Source organism: Asparagus officinalis, chromosome 5, assembly GCF_001876935.1.
Source record: "Asparagus officinalis chromosome 5, Aspof.V1, whole genome shotgun sequence".
Classification (NCBI taxonomy): domain Eukaryota; kingdom Viridiplantae; phylum Streptophyta; class Magnoliopsida; order Asparagales; family Asparagaceae; genus Asparagus; species Asparagus officinalis.
Window position 1 is genome coordinate 4,722,758 of NC_033798.1, and position 23,800 is coordinate 4,746,557.

Consider the following 23,800-nt stretch of genomic DNA (forward strand, 5'->3'; position numbering starts at 1 on the left):
CTAGGTGTGTGTTGAGTAGGGGTGTTAAATGGGTGAGTTAGGTATTAAATGGACGGATCATAAATGGGTGCGCATGTTTTGCTCATTTACCCATTTATGACTCATTTAATATTTTCTAAATGGGTAGGTTTTTGCCCGCCCATTTAATAAACGGGGCACTCATTTGCTCATTTAACTATAGTAACTATGTATATAATACTTTTTGGGGCTCTTGCAAACTTTTAGGGGCCTTTTGCAAACATTTTGGAGGGTTTTTACAACCTTCTGAGCATTTTTTTTTTTGCAAAAATTCTAGGAGTTTTTTTTCCCAAATATAATCATTCGAGAATTAGAAACAAGAAATAGAATTCTTATTCAACAAATGAGTCGGAAGAATTCTATTGGCAAATATAAAGAAAATGTAATACATAATATATTAGGCTCTGTGTAACATATATATTTACAGTAAGAAAAAAATGTAGAGTTTGATCCAAACTTTAAGAACTAAAACCAGCAATCACTACTCATAACCTGGGGCTAGGTTTGTGATAAAATACTAATAAATACATCAATATATCACATGAGAACATGATACAGATCACATTGACACAAACTTTGCATTACCGTTGCTTGATTTAAGTTCATAAATAGTGTCAACTAACTTTGCTTCCCAATACAAAAGATGCTATTATGGTACTAATAGATTGCGAACTACAAAAATGACTTGCACACAAAAAAGAAAAGATGCCAACAGAAAAGAGGACCTGGTAGGCCAAGAGGAAGTTTTTAATAAATCTTCAATATAAAGTAGTAAAATTAAAAATTGCAAAGACCCTTGCTCGGCTTACTATCAATCAGCAAAGTTGTTCCAGATAAAGCTTCCAATGTGTTCTCAAATTTATTGAAAGCTTTCAGTTACAACACCTCATGGATACAAATAGAGAGAAGTCAAGAAGGGTCAAAGATTTAAAATATAAATAAAAGAACATATAATTAACAAGTAAAACAAAAAATCCCCCCTTGCCCCACCCACCCCAAAATTAATTTGAATTATTTTCTTAATCGTGCCCTTAATTACATAACGTCTAGCTTAGTTGACATTGTTTTTGGCAAATATTGGACAATTAACGAGTACAGGAATTAAAATTCGAAAGACCATAATTTCATGTCTAATGCTTAAAAAATATTACATTTGATAAGATAATCACAAAATAAACAGATCAAGTAACCTTACTAGCTGCCTCAGTTGAGTTGAACTCTTCCACAAGTCCTGAAAACAACAAATATATCTGTGGTGGATAAATGTTAGATAAAGTAAATGGATTACTTGGTTTCATTCACTCTGGAATCTCCTAAAGCTCAGTGACCGAAATTAAACTCACAATCAAATATATCTGTGGCTAAATAAAACTAAGTATACTACTGTGATAAATGTTAGATAAAATAAATGGATTACAACGCTAATCACTTTCGCCTTCCGATTTAGAAAACTCGAGATTACTGAAATCATGTACTAATAAATTTTCTTCTTCAATGTCTGTCCGAGCTTCATTAATAAGAAAAAATACTATTAATATTCTGTGATAAAATATGTAGTCCACAACAATACAAAAAAGCAATAAAGAAAGAAAAGAAAACAACTCACAAGGAATCCCGTCTAACCAAGAACCAGTACAAATTTGAGCTTCAGCATTCTTCGGAAGAAGACAATTTCGATACTAGTCAAGCACACGACCCGCAATGCTGAAAGTCGATTCAGAGGCCACCGAAGTAATAAGAATACTCAATATATCTCGAGCCATCATCGACAACTGAGGACGCTTCTCGCATTCACCTTTTCAATACTCGAGATCATTCAAGCGATCATTTTTCTTCCAACTGACAAATTTTTCATCTAGATATTCTTCTAATTGAGACTTGGAGCCACTGACTAAATATAGTTGACTCTCACTCCGTTCAAACTCAATCATCTCATCATTAGGAACATCTCCAAAGTTCTCTTCACCACTGCTCTCAGCTACAGATGTACCTAGAGATGCTCGCTCATATTCTTTGTAAAGACTTCTCAGTTTCTCTAAGATAGTCAATACATAATCAGAACTAATTCCTAATTTCTCAAAACAAATCTCTACATACTTTACATTGTATCGGGGGTCCAAAATGACTGCAAATGACAAAATAACACTATAACATTCCCAATATTTATCAAATTTTATTCTCATATCATTTGCCATGGATTTTATATCTTGATCATCATTTTTCATCTCCATTATGCATTTTTGAATCTTAAAACACTCCACCAAAATATAAGTTGACAGTTGGATATTTACTTCCAAAAAAAGAGTGGACACTTCATAAAAAGGCTTTAAAAACTTTACAATTTTTTTAACATTTGCTCATTATTCACTTGATGGCAAAAAAGTAAAATTTGGATCAATCAACTCTTAAGTGCTCAAATGCCCGACGAATGTTCAGAACACTCCAACATTAGAAACGTAGAATTCTACCTGTTGGACACATCCTGCTGACTGCTGAATTTTTTTCGCTTTACCTGAACAAGTTTGTGCAATGCACTCTGCAAACTTCTTTTTTTCTTTCAGGACTCTTCACACACTTGATGCATTCTCTTATCTTAGGCAATGATTTATCGATAACCTTTAGCTCATCTTGCACAACAATATTTAGAATATGAGCACAACACCGCACATGCAAAAAATCACCATTACTAATAAAATGATCTTCTAAAACCGGATGGCCTTTTAAAATTCTCATGAAAGCATCATTATATGCTACATTGTCCAAAGTAATAGTAAAATTTCTTTTTTCAATACCACAATCCTTCAACAAATGAAATAGCTTCTCTACTAGAATTACTCTAATATATGGGGGTGGAACATGAGATAAAGATAATATCTTATGCTACAACATCCAACAGTCAACATAATGTACGGTGAGAGACATAGTAGTCGGAGGTGGAAGAGGTCCATAAATTCGTGATTAGACAAATTCTACTAGGAACTAGCTTTAAAACATGTTTAAGATTCTCTTTCTTTCTTGTACAACTTGACCAAATCTGCTTTAGCAGTGTTCCTAGAAATATATTTGACTTCAAAATTTAAAAAAAAATATGCAACTCACGGTTTCCTCGATGTTCGACAAAAGTGAATGGATAATCATGCAATGCAATTACTCTAGCAAGCATTTCTCTATATTTTTCTTGATTTAGTGGCATATTTTTCCTTGAAGAATCAGCCTCATCTAAGTTCCTTTTCGGGCAAGAATCCATATGCTTCAACATTGTCTTAGTGACGTGACTACCAACATAAATATGATTACACATATTACATTGAACTTTAGTTTTCTCATCATTATCGGTAGGTAACTTTGTAAAGTAATCCCAAACTTTTGATGTTTGTCTTCTTTTGCGTTTAGAAGTACTCTCATCATCACTACCGTCATCATGATGGATGCTAAATTGATCATTTAAAGACATGATAGCTGAAAAAATAATTTAATAGCACATCAATTTTGGGTAGCAAACACATAATAAAGAAACTTTTAAATTTATATGTAAAGATATTGTAAGATACAATGTATGTTAAAAATGTAAAATTTTTCCATATACCGATTAGTTTAAGATAGATCTATACTAGAGAAAAATATACATAATTGGTTAGAGGCATTGTTTCATCGAATATTTACTTCATCATAATTCATATGCAGTATTCCCTTATATTTAATCATGTTGAAAGTCCGCACACAGTGACGAAAAATAATTGCATTATGTTATATTCTTCAAAATAGTAATTGACTAACTTGATTTTCTAAGTTTAACAGCAAAAAGATTAAATTTAAACCCAATCAACCCAAAGATCAGAACTTTTTTCTTTACCTAGATTGGTGCCACTTGTATCAAAACTTCAGCACTTCAAATCAAACAGAAAGTATTGACAATCGTTGAAAATTTAAATTAAGATATATAATAACGAGGCCAAATCCAAACCCAACAAGTGAAAGATCCAAACTTTTTGTTCTTCCGATAGGTGCCACTCCCAAAACATCAAAATTGCACCACTTCCAATCAAATACAAAGGACCAAAATTGAAATTTACCACCAATTAAACCCTAAATTCCCTAGATCTATGTCCAAATAACGTAGTAAAAAACATTTAAACAAACACAAAGGCATAGAGTATATGCAAGCAAAAGATTGGACCAAAAAATTTTGTGAAATTGAGAAAGGGAAAAATGAAATACCATCGATATTATGTCGAACTTTGTCTACTTCCAAAGTTTGATCTCAATCTCATATTGCAAGTGACTTTGATACTTTTGTCTAGATCGGATTTTGGTTTTGTCGGAGTTTTCAAGTTGAATTCAGAGGAAGAGGTGATGTCGGGGCGGAGGCGGCGGAGGAGGAGGGACTGGGGTCGGGATCGATGCCGATGAGGAGCTCAGCTACCCTAGAGAGAGAAAGAGAAGAGATTTAGGGTTTTTAGGGTAGAGAGATCTCAGAGCTTCGGGTTTTGGTTTTGGGAATAGGGGCAGGCAGATGGGTGAATAGGGACCGCTCATTTAGTATAGGGGTGTGCAAACGGTCGGTTCGGTTCGGTTTTTATCAAATTGTGAACAACCGAACTGAACCATCCATTATTCAAAACCGAACCGAACTTTTGCAAGTCGGTTCGGTGCGGTTCGGTTTGTTCGGTTCTAATCAAGATGCATTCTAAATTCATGTCATGGTGCATTAACTCAAGGTTTGTTTATATGTATCATTGTGTAAATGTTATATGTGATGACTCAACTTAGAAAGGAGCCGCACTTTCAATTTTCAAGCAGTGAGGTTTAAGACTAAGAGATACAGCTGATGTCCCATGTCATGTGGCAACCTGGGAGTTTTCTGACGTATAAGCATACATAAAGTGCATGCATATCACATAATTTTGTAAGCTATTCAATACTTGAATGGTATTTTACTTGTTAATTTACATCCATTATGAATGAAGAAATGAAGGACAAATAGGTGATGAAATTTCTCAGTTGAGATGAAGAAGAATGATGTACAATTGATTTTTTTTATGTACAGTTATTTTTTGTTTTGCGATAGCAGTTGCAAAATAAACCATTTCTTGTAAAATGTATTGCAGCCAATTACAGTGTACAAAACAATCCCTACATTATGCATATGTAACATTATGGCCTATATCCACTGAAAAATCATACACAAAATTCTATACTAGTAGTTAAGACAACCACGACACAAATTAATTCAAACCTGAATAAATCAAGATGAAATGTACAGAATCATAAACCCAATGGCCAAGCAAACAAAAGTTTAACCTAATATCATGAGATTTGACAAATAAAATATTATTTAAAATCAATGTATAAGAAGCAATTAACATATCATCCTCTCAATAATTTCCAAAATGAACAAAAGAGCTACGGAGGACAAAAATACGAACAAGCAGCAAAAAAGAGTGCTCAACTACAAGCCTACAAGAACAAACAGCTACACCATAACCATAAAAGCAAAACTTGCCTGCAGATTGTTGCGATCGCGGAAGGCCGACAGCGAGCGGCAGAGGAAGCGGCGGCTGGGATTTTAGGGTTCTTGTTGAGTAGTTGATATGTGAGGGACGGGTCGGGTTTGAGGGTTAACGGGTATTGGGTACTTATTGCTTATTAGTTCGGTCGGTTCGGGTTGAAAAGTTTTCAACCTGACCCGAACCGTCCTACAAATAAAACCGAACCGAACTGCTATTTTCGGTTCGGTTTGGTCGGTTTTTTTGGTTTGAACCGAACCATGCTCAGCCCTAATTTAGTAGCTACTAGGTTTTATAATTGCTCGTGGTTGTCCAATGCACGTGCTTAAATATCATGATTAAGTATTTTTAAATTATTTTCTAATTAAAATTTGTTACACGGTTCTACTTTAATAGTTTATGCTCATTTTTGTCTCTAAATTGTAATATTATGATTATTTATTTTCTTTAATGTTTGTTTAAATGTGCTACATCCAATTTAAATTTTCATATTGATATTTGAATTAATAGAAACTAAATATAATTTGAATCTAATTTAAATTTTTATATTATTTTGACTGACATGATACCAAGCTTTACTTGAGAAAATACAGTGTTCCAAAAGTGAAAATTATTGAAATAATGTTATACGAAGAATGTGAATATTTAAAACCAATAAGGCAAAATGATTAGTTACTAAAACGATACAAAAGAGAATATTAAGTTTGTTCCTGATCAGTGATAGACTTCATAAGAAATTATAAATTAAAGATTAATTCTAACTCTAGTATACTTTCATATGATAAAAACATTTGCACAAGCATATAAAAGTACCGAAAAAAACTCATGAAACTCTCTTCTAAAGATTCCTAAATTCACTCAAAATAATTAAACTATTCCATAAAATATTTAAAAAATATTATCTTTTATTCTTTCTGTTTTATTTTTTTTATTGGTCTAAAATCAATCCTTCCTCACCTTTATTTTTTTCCCGGGCAATTCTAGAATAGTGTATTTATCATCTACTCGATTGTGACATCAGGCTGGAGTTGTATTTTTTTGTGTTGTTATCTTTCCTGGACTCGTTAATCTTTTATCTTGTCGTTTAACTTCACAAAGAAGTAAAATGTATTTCCGATGTTCAACACAAACTTCTTAAAATACAGACTTTGTTTTTTTTTATTTCAATGAAAATAAATATTAATCTTATATATATGAAATTCTTTGTGTTTCTAATTTATTACTTAATAAGATTAGGAGTTACCTCTTTTTTCTCTACAGTGAATTCTTCAGATGTGCATCCAATAAATGTTTATGATACGTCAATAATATTATATTTGCTCTATCCCTATCATTTTTCACAAAGATCTAAACTAAATACCTATATTTTATTGCTAATTTTCCTTAGATTTTAATCTTAATATTTAATTTCTTTAGTATTTGAAGAGCAAAGTACGAAATTTATGAATGCTTACTAATTTTCCTTATATCTTCTATAGAGAACTCTTCTTTGATTGGGATAAAGTTATTAAATTATTCTTTAATGTAACATTATTGGTGCTTCTTTAATAGACATGCTTTATGTTAATACCAATTTAAATAATTCATTGACGTTTTCTGAATTTTAGATTTATTTTCGTCACTTTCCCATTTGCAATAGAAATAGCTTGATTCTTTTGAAGGATATCTCTGAACATTCTGATAGTATCTCCATACGTAATTCATTGTATTCTTTTACTCTATAAATATTATTAACATCAGAGATTAATGTTTCTAAATTATAATCAATTAATGCTAAGCTATTATATTTTAGTATTTTATCATTTTTATGGATTTAAACATCTATCAATTAATGTTACTAATGTGTTCTACTGCTCTAACTTATTAGTAAAATTTTATACAGTTGTTTTAATTTATATGGTAACGATAATTATTAAGCTATAATATTTTTTAAATTTTTATTCCCTAATCTGATATTTTTAATCAATTCTTATTGTTTTTATTTATCACTATCAATTTAGACTATCCTTAGATGTTGAAGGTGATTATAATCTCCTTTAATATACTCAATTTTAAATTGATACATGGCTAATTCAGCTTGCCATCTGGCAAATATTTATTTAGAAACTAAGTTTTTCATATCTTTTTCAATAATACTTTTAGCAGAACTACAATCAATTCTTAGTATGAATTCTTGATTTAAGATATCATCTCGAAATTTAGAAAAGCACTTAATAATTGAAAGTATTTCCTTTTTAATTGTGGAATAATTAAATTGAGCTTTATCCCATTTACTAGAGGTAAAACGAACTAACTGTTCTTTATTTGTTTGGGGATCAACTTGTTTTAATATGCCACTATAACCAATATTAGATGCATCTGTTTCAACTATTTTGAACTAGTGAATATTTGCAAGATGAATGCAAGGTAAGCATTTAACCTTTCGTTTAATTCTTTTTACAGCAGCAGTATGTTGCTTAGTCCAAGGCTTAGCATTCTTTTTAAGCCTATCGTATAAAAGGACCGTGTCTTGTGCTAAATTTTTATAATAATCTGCTACATAGTTTAATGCACCTAAAAAACGCTGTAACTATTTAGTGTCAGTTATTTCATCGGGAAATTTAGAAGCAAATTCTATACTTCTGTCAATAGAAATAGTAGTTCCTTTTTCTATATTGTGACCTAGAAATCTAATCTGAGTTTGAAATAATTTCATTTTGGGGGCAGATATAGCTAACCCATTTTTAATAGCTAAGTTTCTAAAAATTTCTAAATGCTTAACATGTTGATCGAAACTATGAGAAAATATCAGAATGTCATCTATATATGACAATATAAAATCCGTATAAGGAATAAATATGTCATTTATAATATTTTGAAATTCAGAAGGTGCATTTTTAAGCCCAAATGGCATAACATTCCATTCATAATGTCCAAATGGGACAACAAAGGCAGTTTTATATATATCTTTTTCTTCTATTTGAATCTGCCAATAGCCTGATTTTAAATCAAATTTTGAAAAGATTTTTGCATTAGTAATGCGATTTAACAAATCCCTTTTATTAGGAATTGGATATCTAATCCATTTAAGGACATTATTTAGAGGTTTATAGTTGATAACTAAACGAGGAACTCCTCTCTCTCTCTTTCAGTTGTATTGTTAACATAGAATGCAGTACAACTCCAAGGAGAATATGATTTCCTTATTAGTTTTTTCTCTATAAGAATTTGTACTTCTTTTTTACATAAATCAAGGTATTCTTGATTCATTTGGCATGGACGAGATTTTGTAGGAATATTTTTCTCGTTGAATCCCTCTATATAGGGTAAAGAAACAATATGTTGTTTTCTATTCCAAAGAATATTTTTCTCGTTGAATCCCTCTATATAGGGTAAAGAAACAATATGTTGTTTTCTATTCCAAAATGCATTTGGAACATCCTCTATATAGGGTAAAGAAACAATATGTTGTTTTCTATTCCAAAATGCATTTGGAACATCACTGCATAGAGTGAGTTTACATTTATTTTCAATTTGACTTATTAAGTCTTTATGCTTTTTTATTTGTTCTTCAACTTGAACAAATACTACTTCTTCTTTAAGAAAATTAATTTGATTTTCTTTTAAGATTATATTTTTGACTTCATTCAACATTCTAGTTTGAGGATCTGTGATGAATTCTAATATAATTTCTTTATCCTCAAAATGAGCACGAATACCATTAGTGTCAATTTGACTAATGGGCATAATAGTATGTAAAAATGGAGTTCCTAAAATAATATGTTGGGATAAATTTTTGACTAATATATAGGGAGTTGGTATACAAGTCCCTTGCACACATATATGTGCTTGTGGTAATTTATATTTTACCTCTAATTGGTTACCATTAGCACTACTTAAGGTCTGAGTAGTTTTTTCAAAGAATTTGGAAGGAATTATTCCTTCGTTTATGCAGTTTAGATCTGCACCACTATCAACCAGAGCTATAATATCTGATATATACATTTGATCAGCTATTACTAAGGTAACATTTATATACCATTTTTGAGAGGAAACTTGTTGCAATATTTGCAACAGTGCATTATCATCAATATCATTATCGTTGTGTTCAGTATGTTGAACTAGAGTATTAGATGTTTCAGTATCATCTAATCTTGAGAGAATATATTTATTCTCTTGTTTTAATTCTTTGACTTCTTTTTTCAAGTATTGTATCTCTTTATTAAGAGATGATAACTGTAGGCGTCAAAAAATGCTGAGAGATATCCGAACACAGCTCAAAAGAAAGTCATCTAAAAAATCAAAGAAAAGACAGCCTTTACTGTCTCGCCATGCGAGACAGTCTTTACTGTCTCGCACTCGCGGGCCGAGACAGCAAACACTGTCTCGCCCGCCGAGACAGCAAATGCTGTCTCGCGAGCACTGTTCATCCAGAGGGTTATAAATACCCCCCGAAGGCTATTTTCACGGGGGCGGCCAGCAGAGATCAAAAGTTGATCATTTGGAGCACTCCAGAGCAGAGAGAGAGCAGAGAGAGCAGAGGTGCTGACCTTACGGCCAATCCTTGATAATCAGGCTTTGACTTGATTTCAAGAAGAACGACTATCTTACCTTGATAAGATATCGTTTCAAGTTCTCACTTCGATAAACGAAGTCAGAATCATAAACCCCTCACGGTTCGATCAGAATCTGTGATTTGGTGGTCCACGAGTCAAAGCGCTCCCGGCACAGGCAAAGATCCCATGCAAGCAGAGATCCAAATAACGATCCTGCATTTGTTTCCCAAGAGTTGTAATTTTCATTTTGTTGTGTAAAAGAAGTCTTATAAAAAGGCTATTTCTTTTGAATTTATTATAATCGACTGAAGATATAATGAATTCCATGACAAAACCAACTTTTGACGCAAACAAGCTGGCGACCACAGTGGGAGCCAACGGTCTCGCTGTCGAGACCGTCGTGTCGCAGCCGATCAAGATTCCAGTTGAATCCATGGTCGAATACGAATTCGACCAAACCAAATTTGAGGAATATCTCTCATCATCCTCTTCAAGATCTTCATTGTCTCGTAAATACAAGAGAATCTCACAATTGAGGAAGACCTACATGCCAAAGAAGGCACAAAATGAAGACTCTCTCCGGATTATTGCTAAGGATTTTACTCGCAACACCTCTGCTCATAATGACTCTTATCTAGTTAAAGAGTCATCGAATCAAAGCCCACCGGTACTGACGAAGAGGGCTCGTCAGAGACAGCGTCAGCGCCGTGCTCGCCAAATAGCTAAGGCATTTGAACAAACCGACGGAGTTCGTTATTATGCGGACTTAGAGTCGAGGAAACAACAAGTGGTTTGTTCAACGCAACGACAAACTACTCACGTTTCTGCAAAACTCATGACGGAGGAATGGACTATTGTCAAAAGGACTCGTTCGACCCTCAAAGAACGTATACAAAAGCGTCGTGCAAACGCAGCTCATGCTCGTGCTCTCTTACAACAAAGACGAGAAAGGAAGAAGGAAACGGTGACCAAAGAACCACCGAAACCCTGCCGAGTTTGGATTTCAAAGTCTGGAGTTGTGCAAAATTAGCATTCGGAGCCCGTTAAGACTCCATACCCACAAGGGGGTGGTTCTAAACGTGCGACTCCCGATATAACCTTGGATCGTTCAAAGGCAACAATAAATTGTCCTGAGAATGCCAACAAGGTTTTACACCCTCAGAAGAAGACGCATTCACCAAAAGACATCGTCATACCTGGGAGGTCATGCCAACAAACGATACGATTTTTTGGCAATCATACCGATGAATCGTATTATCAAGTTGGGGGTGTGAATAAATTTTGAAAAAGAATTATTCGCTCTCATTGTTCCTGTGCACGACTTATAAGATCAGCTATCCAATATGATGAATTCCCTGAAGTCACCATCAACGTAGCTGATAAAAGAAAGTCTAAGCGGCATTCAAGTGACTCAAATCCTGACTTTTCCCCGAGAAGAAGAGTCAATCCAAGAATTGCTCAAAGGATGTCTCGACTCCAATTAAGAGCCATCAGGCGCAGAGATTATAAAAGAATGCATGAAGGGATGTCCTCGGAGGATGAACTCTCGGACACTTGTACTGCGATCGCTTCGGATGATACATCATCTAGCATAGGACAAACCATAGAAGTACTCACAATCACCTCTGATCAGTTCGCTCAAATACTTCAAGAAGCTCTAGCCAAACAACGTGAAGAAATTAGAGCTGAAGTGAAGACAGAAATGGAGTTAGCTATCCAACAAATGAGAGAATTGCTAGCTCAACGGCCTCAACCCGCTGAGTCCAGTCAAAGAGTTGAATCCAGCCACCACATTCAGAATGTTACAAATGACAGTGATCCAGAAGTGGATGAAGTCATTATGGCTGATACACCTCCTAATAGCAATAACGCTGGGGGTGGTTTAACGGATCCTCCCAATAACGATATTAGAGGTGGTTCAATAGCACCTCTCACAGGGGGTGGTCTAACTCATTCTCGTCAACGTCCTTCGAATGAAGACATAAACGAGGAAGAGAAAATAAAAGAGCTTGAAAACAAAATCAACGCTTTGATGATGGCTCAAGAAGGGAAAAAGACAAGTATTCCATGTCCCTATCCAAGAGAATGGGATTCAATACCATACCCGGCCAAATTCAACATGATTAACTTCACACCGTTTGAGGGGAAGAGTTCGCCGATTCAGCACTTGATTTATTTCAAGTCTCATTTGGGCATGATCTCTGGAAACGAGGCTTTAATGGTCCGGTCATTCGTTGGCACCCTTCGTGGGCCCGCCTTCGATTGGTACCGACGGCTCAAGCCAGAGAGCATCAATAGCTAGCAACTTCTTCGATGACGATACCGAAGTGTCAGTCGGAACCCTTTTAGATGAGAAGCAAAAAGACGGAGAGCCAGTCGACGATTTTGTCAAGCGTTTCCGTGGCAAAGCAATGAATTGCAGAGATCCTATTACAGAGGAGTTCATCCTGCAAACATGCCACAATAACCTCTCCATCGATGTCCTGGAAGTTATGGGGGTCATACCATCCAAAACTTGGAAAGAGTTAAAACTACGTGGTGAACAAGCTAAACACTTTCTTAAAAGAAAAAAAGTGGAGAGAGGTCAACCGATGACATCCACAATGCCTGTGAACGCAACTCTCGATCCGAGGTTCCAAAAGGAGTATTCTTTCGAAGATGATGAAGCTCCAGCCATATTGGAATACCTCCTCGCCAATGACAAAATCGAGCTACCGCCTATTAAAGATCAGGAGGGTGCTAAGAGGATTACGGATCCAAACTACTGTGCGTACCACAGAAGGGTTCTTCATCCCACCGAGATTTGCTTTGGACTCAAAAACAAGATCCAAGCCCTAATTGACTCCGGCCTCATAACGACGAAAGAAGTCGAGTAAATACGACCATACAACTCCAGTGGGTGCACGAGTATAAACTGTTTTCCCACACTCCAAAGAGCATATGAGTATAAACTGCTTCTCGATTATCCAACTGAGTACAATGTTAAACCCGGTTTCGTAAAGGAAGCTGGGGGTGGATGATTCATATAACGGGAAGTTCCTGGAGAATATTATATTCTTAAGGATAACCCGAATATGCGAATGAGGATAACGTACTCCTCGTTACACTCAGTTTTGCAAAGAAAGCTGGGGGTGGATAATTCATGTAACGGGAAGTTCCCGGAAGAATGCTAAATGTAATATTCTTAGAGATAACCCCGATCATTATGAACAAAGTGATAAACACTAAACTCCTACTATGACTTCTGAATACTCTTTTGCTGAGATGAGATTCGATCACCTCTTTAGATCAATCTTCCCTCACAAAATTCCCATTTTGGTCAAACCTTTAAACAGTTAGGACCAAAGCCAAAATCCCCTCTCGATTCGTTCCATGAACGAGAGGTCCACAAATTGAACGATCAAACCTTTAAACAGTTAGGATCGTATCAAACTCACATCTGGTCAAACCTTTAAACAGTTAGGACCAAAGCCAAAATCCCCTCTCGATTCTTTCCATGAACGAGAGGCCCACAAATTGAACGATCAAACCTTTAAACAGTTCGGATCATCTCAAATTCCCATTTGGTCAAACCTTTAAACAGTTAGGACCAAAGCCAAAATCTCTTCTCGATTCCTTTCACGAACGAGAAGTCCGCAAATCGAGCGATCAAACCTTTAAACAGTTAGGATCGTCTCAAACCCCCATTTGGTCAAACCTTACTACAGTTAGGACCACAACCAGAATCTTCTCTCGATTCATTTCAACAAAAAAGAGACCAGGAGATAGAATATAAAATTCTTCCTCTCCGATTCTAGGTTCATCTCTACCAATAAAAAAAGAGATCAGGAGATAGAATATAAAATTCTTCCTCTCCGATTCTGGTTCATCTCTACCAACAAACAAGAGACCAGGAGATAGAATATAAAATTCTTCCTCTCCATCATCGGGTTCATCTCTACCAACAAAAAAGAGGCCATATTACTCCAATAGGTACACGAGTCTAAACTGTTTCCCTACCATCAACAGGAAGTTTCTGGAGAATATCACTCAAAATATTCTTAAGAATAACCTGGCTACCTCCCAACGGGTATATGAGGTTAAACTATTTCCCGAACACTCCAATAAAGTATATGAGTATAAACTATATCTACATTCTTCAATAGCAGTTCTAATTCAAGACTTCGACGACGGTCACGCGATAAACGCAGCATCGGAGGAATTTTAGCTATTCTACAAAGCACTAAATAGGCTAAAAGATGACGAAGTCAAGAGTTGAAGCCATGTATGGGTCCTGCCGTATGATCTACTTAATCAAGCCTTGAAGGGATTGCAGATAAGATCTATCTTATCCAAAGTATCCCAGACTCCTCTATAAAAGAATGAGTATGGAATACTTTGGAGGGGGTATCTGTAGGCGTCAAAAAATGCTGAGAGATATCCGAACACAGCTCAAAAGGAAGTCATCTAAAAAATCAAAGAAAAGACAGCCTTTACTGTCTCGCCATGCGAGACAGTCTTTACTGTCTCGCACGCGAGACAGTGTTTACTGTCTCGCGGGCCGAGACAGCAAACACTGTCTCGCCCGTCGAGACAGCAAACACTGTCTCGACAGCGAGACAGTAAACACTGTCTCGCGAGCCTGTTTTCCGCTAACTGTTCATAGGGGCTATAAATACCCCCCGAAGGCCATTTTTCAGGAGGGCTGATCATTTTGAGCACTTCAGAGCAGAGAAAGAGCAGAGTTCTTGAGTTTCTGGCAACTCCTTGATATTCAAGCTTTGACTTGATTTCAAGAAGAACGACTATCTTACCTTGATAAGATATCGTTTCAAGTTCTCACTTCGATAAACGAAGTCAGAATCATAAACCCCTCACGATTCGATCAGAATCTGTGATTTGGTGGTCCACGAGTCAAAGCGCTCCCGGCACAGGCAAAGATCCCACGCAAGCAGAGATCCAAACAACGATCCTGCGTTTATTTCCCAAGAGTTATAATTTTCATTTTGTTGTGTAAAAGAAGTCTTATAAAAAGGCTATTTCTTTTGAATTTATTGTAATCGACTGAAGATATAATGAATTCCATGACAAAACCAACTTTTGACGCAAACAATAACGATATTTCTTTAGAAGTTGGGGCAATATTTTGCCTTCTTTTTTGAACTTCAGAAAATCTATATACATTATCAATGTTTGGACTTTTGTCTTTATTGATAAATTTTTTTAATAATTCTTCTTTTAATTCAGGAGATATATCCCCTGATAAAATTTTTGATAATAATTCACTGTTTGATTTAATCATATTAATTGATAGTCCATTCATTTGAATTATGGCTTTCCAATATTCAGCCTCTTCATTACAATTATTAATTGCACATTTATAATTTTCTTCTTCCTCAGATTCTGAGGTTGATGATGAATATGATTCATCTTCAGTATCACTGTTCATTAGAATGTTGTATAGCATTCTTTTAAGACCTTCGTCTTGTATTTTGTCAATCTTTTTCTTTGTATAACATTTATTGGCGTAATGCCCAATACGACCACATTTATAACAATGAATTTTATTTTTCTCTTTTTTCACTTTCTTTTTAGCCCTATCTGGCTTTTCTTTTTCTTTTTCTTTAAAGAATTTTTTCTTTTTCCTTTTAAAGAATTTTTTCTTTTTTCCTTTATTAGGAATAACTTCTTGGTCAGCCTTATAAGGTTGATTATAAGTGAATTGTTCACAGAATTCACCCAATTCTTTACGTTTGGTAAGTCTTTGAGACTTCAATTGATTTTTAAGTTTTAAATCATTGCATAAAGCTAATCCTTCTTTAATACAGGCGTTTGACAAATGTCCATATGATAGATTGTCGTAGGGAATATATCTCCCATATTCAGCTCGAATTTTATTCCGAACTCTTTCAGCAAATAATGTGGGTAGGCCATCTATAAATTTAGCTTTCCAATGTGAGCTATTAGCATCACTTAGAGACATAACTCTGCTTAAATAAGTATCTTTGTACCATCTATAATGGGTGAAAGATGGACAACAAAATTTTTGTAATAGTGTCCTTATTCTTTCACTTTCATCAAGATAAGCACCAGTAAAATGGTGAGCTATAGATAGCATTAAAGTATATACAACATCTTCTCGTTGTATTCCATTTTCAATTTTTGTTGCTCCAAGAATTTCATTATGAGCATCAGCAGAGAGATAATTATCCCATCATCCTTTAAGGATGCCAGTAAAGCCACATGTTATAAAGAAGGCTATTTCTTTCATTATTACCATTTTGTTTACATATAGTGCCATACATCAGCATTCGATGTATAGTGGCATTAACTTGGGTGTCGGATAACCCATCTATATTCCATCCGTAGATATGTCTACCATTATAATCTGCCTGTAGAAAGGCATCATTTTCTTCAAATAATACATCTGCTGGAGTAGGTTGTTTATAATAGTACATTTCCAGTCTTTTCTTTGGATAATTTTTTATTTTATTTATTTCTGTAAAGTTATTCTCCGCTACCAGTAATTCAGTTGGAGGTATATTTCCAAAACTATCTGATGTATCAGATGAACTATCTTCTTCAGATATATCCAAATAAGGTGATGCTTCATTAAGCGTATGAATTCTAGCATGAGTTAATTTATTAGCTAGAATATCTATGATTTCAGGTGTTATTTCACTATCTCTTTTAAACCCTGAAATTTTAAGTGGAGGTTTAATATTGGTTTGTTCTAATTTTTTAGAAGAACTTTTCGATTTTTCTAATAGCCTTAATGACGGTATAACATCATTAATTTTAGTTAATAATTTTTCTAAAGCATCTTGATTTTTCTAATAGCCTTAATGACGGTATAACATCATTAATTTTAGTTAATAATTTTTCTAAAGCATCTTCAATTCTTATAAGTTGATCTCCTATTGTTTGAAGATGAATATTAGTGTAATTATTTTGTTTAATAATTCTACATAATTCTCTCATATGATCTTCATTAAGATCATTGGGCATTATAAAAGCTGCAGCCTCTATAGTAGAGGGGTGAACATCTTTTAGTTGTAACGGATCAATTGGAGGATAAGCCGACCTTATAAATTTATCCGTAGTGGTTTTCCACTATTTTTAATGATCTTCCAAAACTCTTATTTAAGTTTCTTGTCTACAGATATACCGTTTTAAAAACCATGGGATAAAAAACTTAAATTCTTGTTTTAATTTAAGTTCCGCATAATATTTATCTACCCAGTTTAACTGGTCTTTTTTCAAAAAAAAATTAAAAAACCATTTTCGAAAATCTTGATGTTTTTTAGGTAAAATTCTTTATTTAGAATTTCCCTTTCTAAACTTCCTTTTTCAAAATTCATTATTTCATTCAAAAACTCATCTCCGTATTAGGAGGAGAAACTTTATCCTTATATAAAGGATGAGGAATATTATTATCGGATATATTAATCCGTTGAACAGAACTGGTTCTATAAGATTCAGATCGAGATAATTAATTTCTGGCAGATACTGCCATGTCAGATATTCTGACAGATCTAGATGGATTGAATGTTATTTCTACTTCTCTATATGTAGTTTGTACAATTTGATCAATATCTTGATTAATAATAGGCATTGGGTATAACCCAGTTTTCTGGAAAATTTACTTCATCCCATTTTATCTGTCTATTAATAGCAACATTAGAAGATAAAGCATTAGATTCAACCAGAACAGTTTTTCCTGGTTTTGAATGATTTTTAGCCTTAGGAGCTAAAGTGTTAAGAACTTTATAATGGATTTTATATATGATAGCAATTGTTTCAGATCCAGGAATAATGTTATAACCATGAGTCTTTATATTAAGACTAATAGATTCGAGTATATTCGGATCAGTTAAAGATAAACTTAAATTAGGATAAACATTAAAATAGTCCAGTTCAAACATCTGAGTCTCTTAAGGCAGACTAATAACGATGCGTTTAACCCTGATAGATTGTCACATGGTCGAAAAAAGGCATTCTGGTATAAGACCACTACATGTATGTGTATGGGAAAAATTGCAAAGAAGAGAATAAAGAAAATTTGACTTTGATTCCTTTGATCTCGATTACAACTTGATTACAAAAGAGAGGAAAACGAATTTGGTTTTCCCCTTTGTTTAAAAACTGGGTTCTTCTCGGTAGCGATGGAATGCCTCCTTCAATTGCTCGCGTTGAATTTGCTCTCCGTTGACGATCCGACTGTCTCTCTCTCGTGGGAACAATAAACTTCTGTGGAAAGTTTTGTGTTTAACTCTGAATGAGTTTTTAAGAACTCTGAACGAGTTTGAACTCTGTGAGTAGAGTTGTTGGAACCGATAATTTGGTTAATGATCAAGCTGTCATTCAGTTGCTGACGAATTCTCTCAGATTTGATCTTCTGAGATTGATTCAAAAATCATATCTTCAAGGATTTCGCTGCTGCCCTATCTCCAACCTGTACGGTTTAGATCTTTAAAATCCAACCTGCGTGGTTCAAAAATCCAACCCCCTTGCTCTGTTGGGTTCGTTGAGCTTTTATAGGGGGATAGGAGGTTGTAACTGACCCCTATATCCGCTCCTACGTGGGCGAAAATCCCTCAGAACGTGGGATAAACGGTTCTGAAACCGTTCGACTCATGTTTGAACAAGTCAAACGCCCAATCTGGCGTTCAGAACCCAACTTCGCTTCTTAGGATTGAGACGCGAGGTTGGGTGTTAGCTGAACGTCATTGAACGCGAGGGTCGCTCGCGTTTTGGCTTGTTGCCTGCTTGGAAACGCGGAGGTCAGCGTTGATTGAACCCCTATGAACGCGAGGGTCGCCCGCGTTTGGATTGTGCCTTAGAGACGCGGGGGTCGCCTTCATTTCTAAAGTGGTGACGCGAGGATGACATCCGCGTCTCAGAATGAGCTATTTGACTTGTAGCTTCTTCTGTGTTGCATTGCAAGGACCGTTGTTCAGTAATCCTGGCTTTAGCTGTTGTGAAGTGTGAAAGTCGTCAGATTGTAACTTTCACTGTAGATTGTGAAGACTGCTGAATAGAGTTTTCATCTGTTGTCGGAAGTGTCGTTGAATTGTAACTCCTCTCGATCTATGTGAAAAGCCCTCCATTCGCAACTTTCGTTCACCGAACCGAAAGCTATTTGATGGTAGCTTCCGTTGTAGGAGCTAGACGGGAATCAACATCCATAGTGTCTTAAAGACGAATATTTGCCCACAGCTCTCTACCAAGCAACTATTTGATTGTATGTTTCGATTATCGGCGCGAAAGCTATTTGATTATAGCTTTCGTTGTGAGAGCTTGACGGGAATCAACATCCATAGTGTCTTGAAGACGAATATTTGCCCACAGCTCTCTACCAAACAACTCACCAACTAAGTCCAGCCTTTTATTTCTGAAATCATCCCACTACTCATCAGCATCTCTAATAGTTGTTAATATAATATTAGTGCTGTTGTCGCAGCCATCAAGATCAATCATCTCAGAAGTGAGGTCGTGTTTGTGGCGATTGTGGGGTTACGGATGCAGTGATTGGGAAGTCGTCTGATTATGACCTCCATTGTCGGAGCTTGTTTGGATAAGCTATCTATTGTGATTTTTAGACAGCCTACAGTATGTATTTATACTTATCCATATATGGATTTACATCTGCTTCTCCTAGCAATTGAATGGTCTGTTCTTCCCTATCTACTGTACTAGTCCTTTCTAGGGTTTTAACATTGATTAAAGATTTATAATCTAAAAAGCCAATTTTATATATGTCTCTATTAGGGATATCATGTATTATCCACTTATTAAGTGATTCTATGTCAGTTTTGTATTAAGTCAACTGAGCATTTTTTACTTTTTTTATTCCAGTATAACTGGATTTACGAGCCGAACTACTTTCTATGATATCTGACATAATTTTTTCTTACAGATTTATCTCTTAACTATTTAACTAGTACGGATGAAGAACTTCTATTTTTCTTTTTATTCTCTTTGAAACAACCTAGCAGAAGGCTTACACGTCTGTCAACGACTTACACTACCCTAAAAGCCATCTCGGCAACAACGGGCTTTACACTGCGCGACTTAGATGACGTCCCATAAGCATGTAAACTAGGTTCTTAAACAGAGAATGAAAAGAACATATAAAAATTCTACATTCTTACAAGTAAACAATCAAAAGATAATCTGTAAGATCAAATTTAAGCAGACATAAAATAGTTAAACATGGCTCTGATACCAGAAATTAGAAAGCGATAAAAAACAGAAAATAAATACTTACAAAGTACGCTTGCCGATTCTCAAAACTATATCTTTATTAAGATCTTCAATATTTTACAAGCACACTTACAACACTCGTATTAATACAGAAGAACACTCACTCTTAGTATTTTATTTTCACTCACAAAAGCTTACTTCAAAACTTACAGACTCTTTCAAACTTAACTCCTATATATAAGCTTTCTCGGTTGCCTTCTCAAGCCTTCGAGTTCCTTCGACAATGACGTTTTGACAACGACCCTTTGCATAAACGAGAAAGTTGGATGCATTATCACACTAATTAGGAAACATTGGGACCCACAACATTAACACATATACACTAATTAGGAGACATTAGGACCCACAACATTAACTCTCTCTCTAAGAGTATGACTTTTCTTTCATATGCTTTTTTAAAGGCTACTTTATAAAGCGGCTTTATAGATTCTAGACGGCTCCCCAAGGCTTAATCTAGAATTTTTATCTGCTTAGGAAGCTGGGCTTTTTCCTTTAAGGTCTGATATATTTTGGTCAAAGATTTCGGCCCAAATCTCATCCGTATCTTGCGCGTCGGGTAATGGAGTATCTTCTTCCATGGATGAAGTATGACTATGAGTCTCACTTGTGTCAAAAGCTTCAAAGAATTGTCTTTTGAAATGTTCTAAATACTTTTGCTTTATTTCTGATTCAGAGCTTTGAGGATATTTTCGTCGCATCATTTTAGCAACTTTCATCATTGGATTATCCTTTTTAATTTCTTTAGTCGTATGAGACTCTAGAACAGAAGTATTTTTTTGTATAATTTCTTCAAGTTGCTTTACCTTAGTATCAAGGCACATTTTGTTCCACCATCTGCAGTAATATTTTCTTCTCAGAACAGGTGTTTGCGTCAAAAGTTGGTTTTGTTATGGAATTCATTATATCTTCGGTCAATTACAACAAATTCAAAAGAGATAGTCTTTTTATAAGACTTCTTTTACACAACAAAAGGAAAATTACAACTTTTTAAAAACAAACGCAGGATCGTTGTTTGGATCGCTGCTTGCGTGGGATCTTTGCCTGTGCCGGGAGCGCTTTGACTCGTGGACCACCACATCACAGATTCTGATTGAACCGTGAGGGGTTTAATGATTCTTCCTTCGTTTATCGAAGTAAGAATTTGAAGCGAATATCTTATCGATGTAAGATGTTCACTCTTCTAAAGATCAAGTCAGAGCTTAGATCTCTAGGAATCGCCAAAAGCTTCTTGAAGATGTTTGTGAAGAAGGAAGACTCTCTCTTTTACTCTAATTCACCAAAACTCAAGGCTCTCTGCTCTAATCTGCTCTGGAAATGCTCCCCCCCTTTTCAATGATGACCATAGGGGGGTATTTATAGGGGTAGCAATGCACCACAGTTGAGATGGAAGCGAAACAACCGATCAGACGAACTATCTTTGACCGCTGCAGTCTACACTGCCGCGGCTATTGGCGCGACAGTGTGGACTGCCGCGGCCAAAGAGGCAGTTACCAGCACGTTTCATCGTGCTTGAAACCGGCCACAGCACTCTCCTATAATAGCCGCGGCACTATAGGTTGTCGCGCCATAGCCGCGGCACCATAGGCTGCCGCGCCATAGCCGCGGCACCATGGGCTGTCGCGCCATGGCCGCGGCGCTATGAACTGTCGCGCTGGAGCCACGACACCAAACGCTGTTTGTTGGTGTGTACATGTTCTTCCATGTTGTTTCGCTTCCTTTGAATCATTCCCTTCTGATTAAGAGAGCAGCGTTTATCGTCTTCTCTTTGCTTCGAGTGGTATTTGGATGTCTGTAAGCATTTTTCGACGTCTACAGATACCCCCTCCAAAGTATTCCAGACTCATTCTTTTATAGAGGAGTCTGGGACACTTTGGATAAGATAGCATTTTTTGACACCTACAGATACCCCCTCCAAAGTATTCCAGACTCATTCTTTTAGAGAGGAGTCTGGGATACTTTGGATAAGACAGATCTTATCTGCAATCCCTTCAATGTTTGATTGAGTAGATCGTGGAGAGGAGTCCATAAAATAGCTTCGGCTATTGATCTCTTCATCCATTAGTCTATTCAGTTCTTTGTAGAATAGCTAATGCTTCTCCGGCACTGCGTTTATCGCTGAACCGTTGTTGAAATTTTGAATCGAGGCTGGTATTTCCATATTAATGCTCGTTTGTCCTTTGAGAGTTCGTCAGGTTATCCTTAAGAATATTCAGAATAATATTCTCCAGAAACTGGATGATGGAGAGGAAGAATTTTATATTCTATCTCCTGGTCTCTTGTTTGTTGGTAGAGATGAACCCGATGATGGAGAGGAAGAATTTTATATTCTATCTCCTGGTCTCTTGTTTGTTGGTAGAGATGAACCCAAAATCGGAGAGGGAGAATTTTATATTCTATCTCCTAATGCAAACGAAACTCAAAGTGGGATCTCCACTTAGAGAATCTGGACGGGTTTGAATAATCCTAACTGTCATAAGGTTTGACTATTCAACTCAAAAGGGGATCTTTTGTTCGTTAAATGAATCAAAAGGAGGTTTTGACTGTGGTCCTAACTGTAGTAAGGTTTGACCAAGTGGGAGTTTTGAGACGATCCTAACTGTTTAAAGGTTTGATCGTTCAATTTGTGGACCTCTCGTTCATGGAAGGAATCGAGAGGGGATTTTAGCTTTGGTCCTAACTGTTTAAAGGTTTGACCAAAATGGGAATTTGAGACGATCCTAACTGTTTAAAGGTTTGATCGTTCAATTTGTGGACCTCTCGTTCATGGAACGAATCGAGAGGGGATTTTGGCTTTGGTCCTAACTGTTTAAAGGTTTGACCAAGATGGGAATTTGAGACGATCCTAACTGTTTAAAGGTTTGATCGTTCAATTTGTGGACCTCTCGTTCATGGAACGAATCGAGAGGGGATTTTGGCTTTGGTCCTAACTGTTTAAAGGTTTGACCAAGATGGGAATTTGAGACGATCCTAACTGTTTAAAGGTTTGATCGTTCAATTTGTGGACCTCTCGTTCATGGAACGAATCGAGAGGGGATTTTGGCTTTGGTCCTAACTGTTTAAAGGTTTGACCAAGATGGGAATTTGAGACGATCCTAACTGTTTAAAGGTTTGATCGTTCAATTTGTGGACCTCTCGTTCATGGAACGAATCGAGAGGGGATTTTGGCTTTGGTCCTAACTGTTTAAAGGTTTGACCAAGATGGGAATTTGAGACGATCCTAACTGTTTAAAGGTTTGATCGTTCAATTTGTGGACCTCTCGTTCATGGAACGAATCGAGAGGGGATTTTGGCTTTGGTCCTAACTGTTTAAAGGTTTGACCAAGATGGGAATTTGAGACGATCCTAACTGTTTAAAGGTTTGATCGTTCAATTTGTGGACCTCTCGTTCATGGAACGAATCGAGAGGGGATTTTGGCTTTGGTCCTAACTGTTTAAAGGTTTGACCAAGATGGGAATTTGAGACGATCCTAACTGTTTAAAGGTTTGATCGTTCAA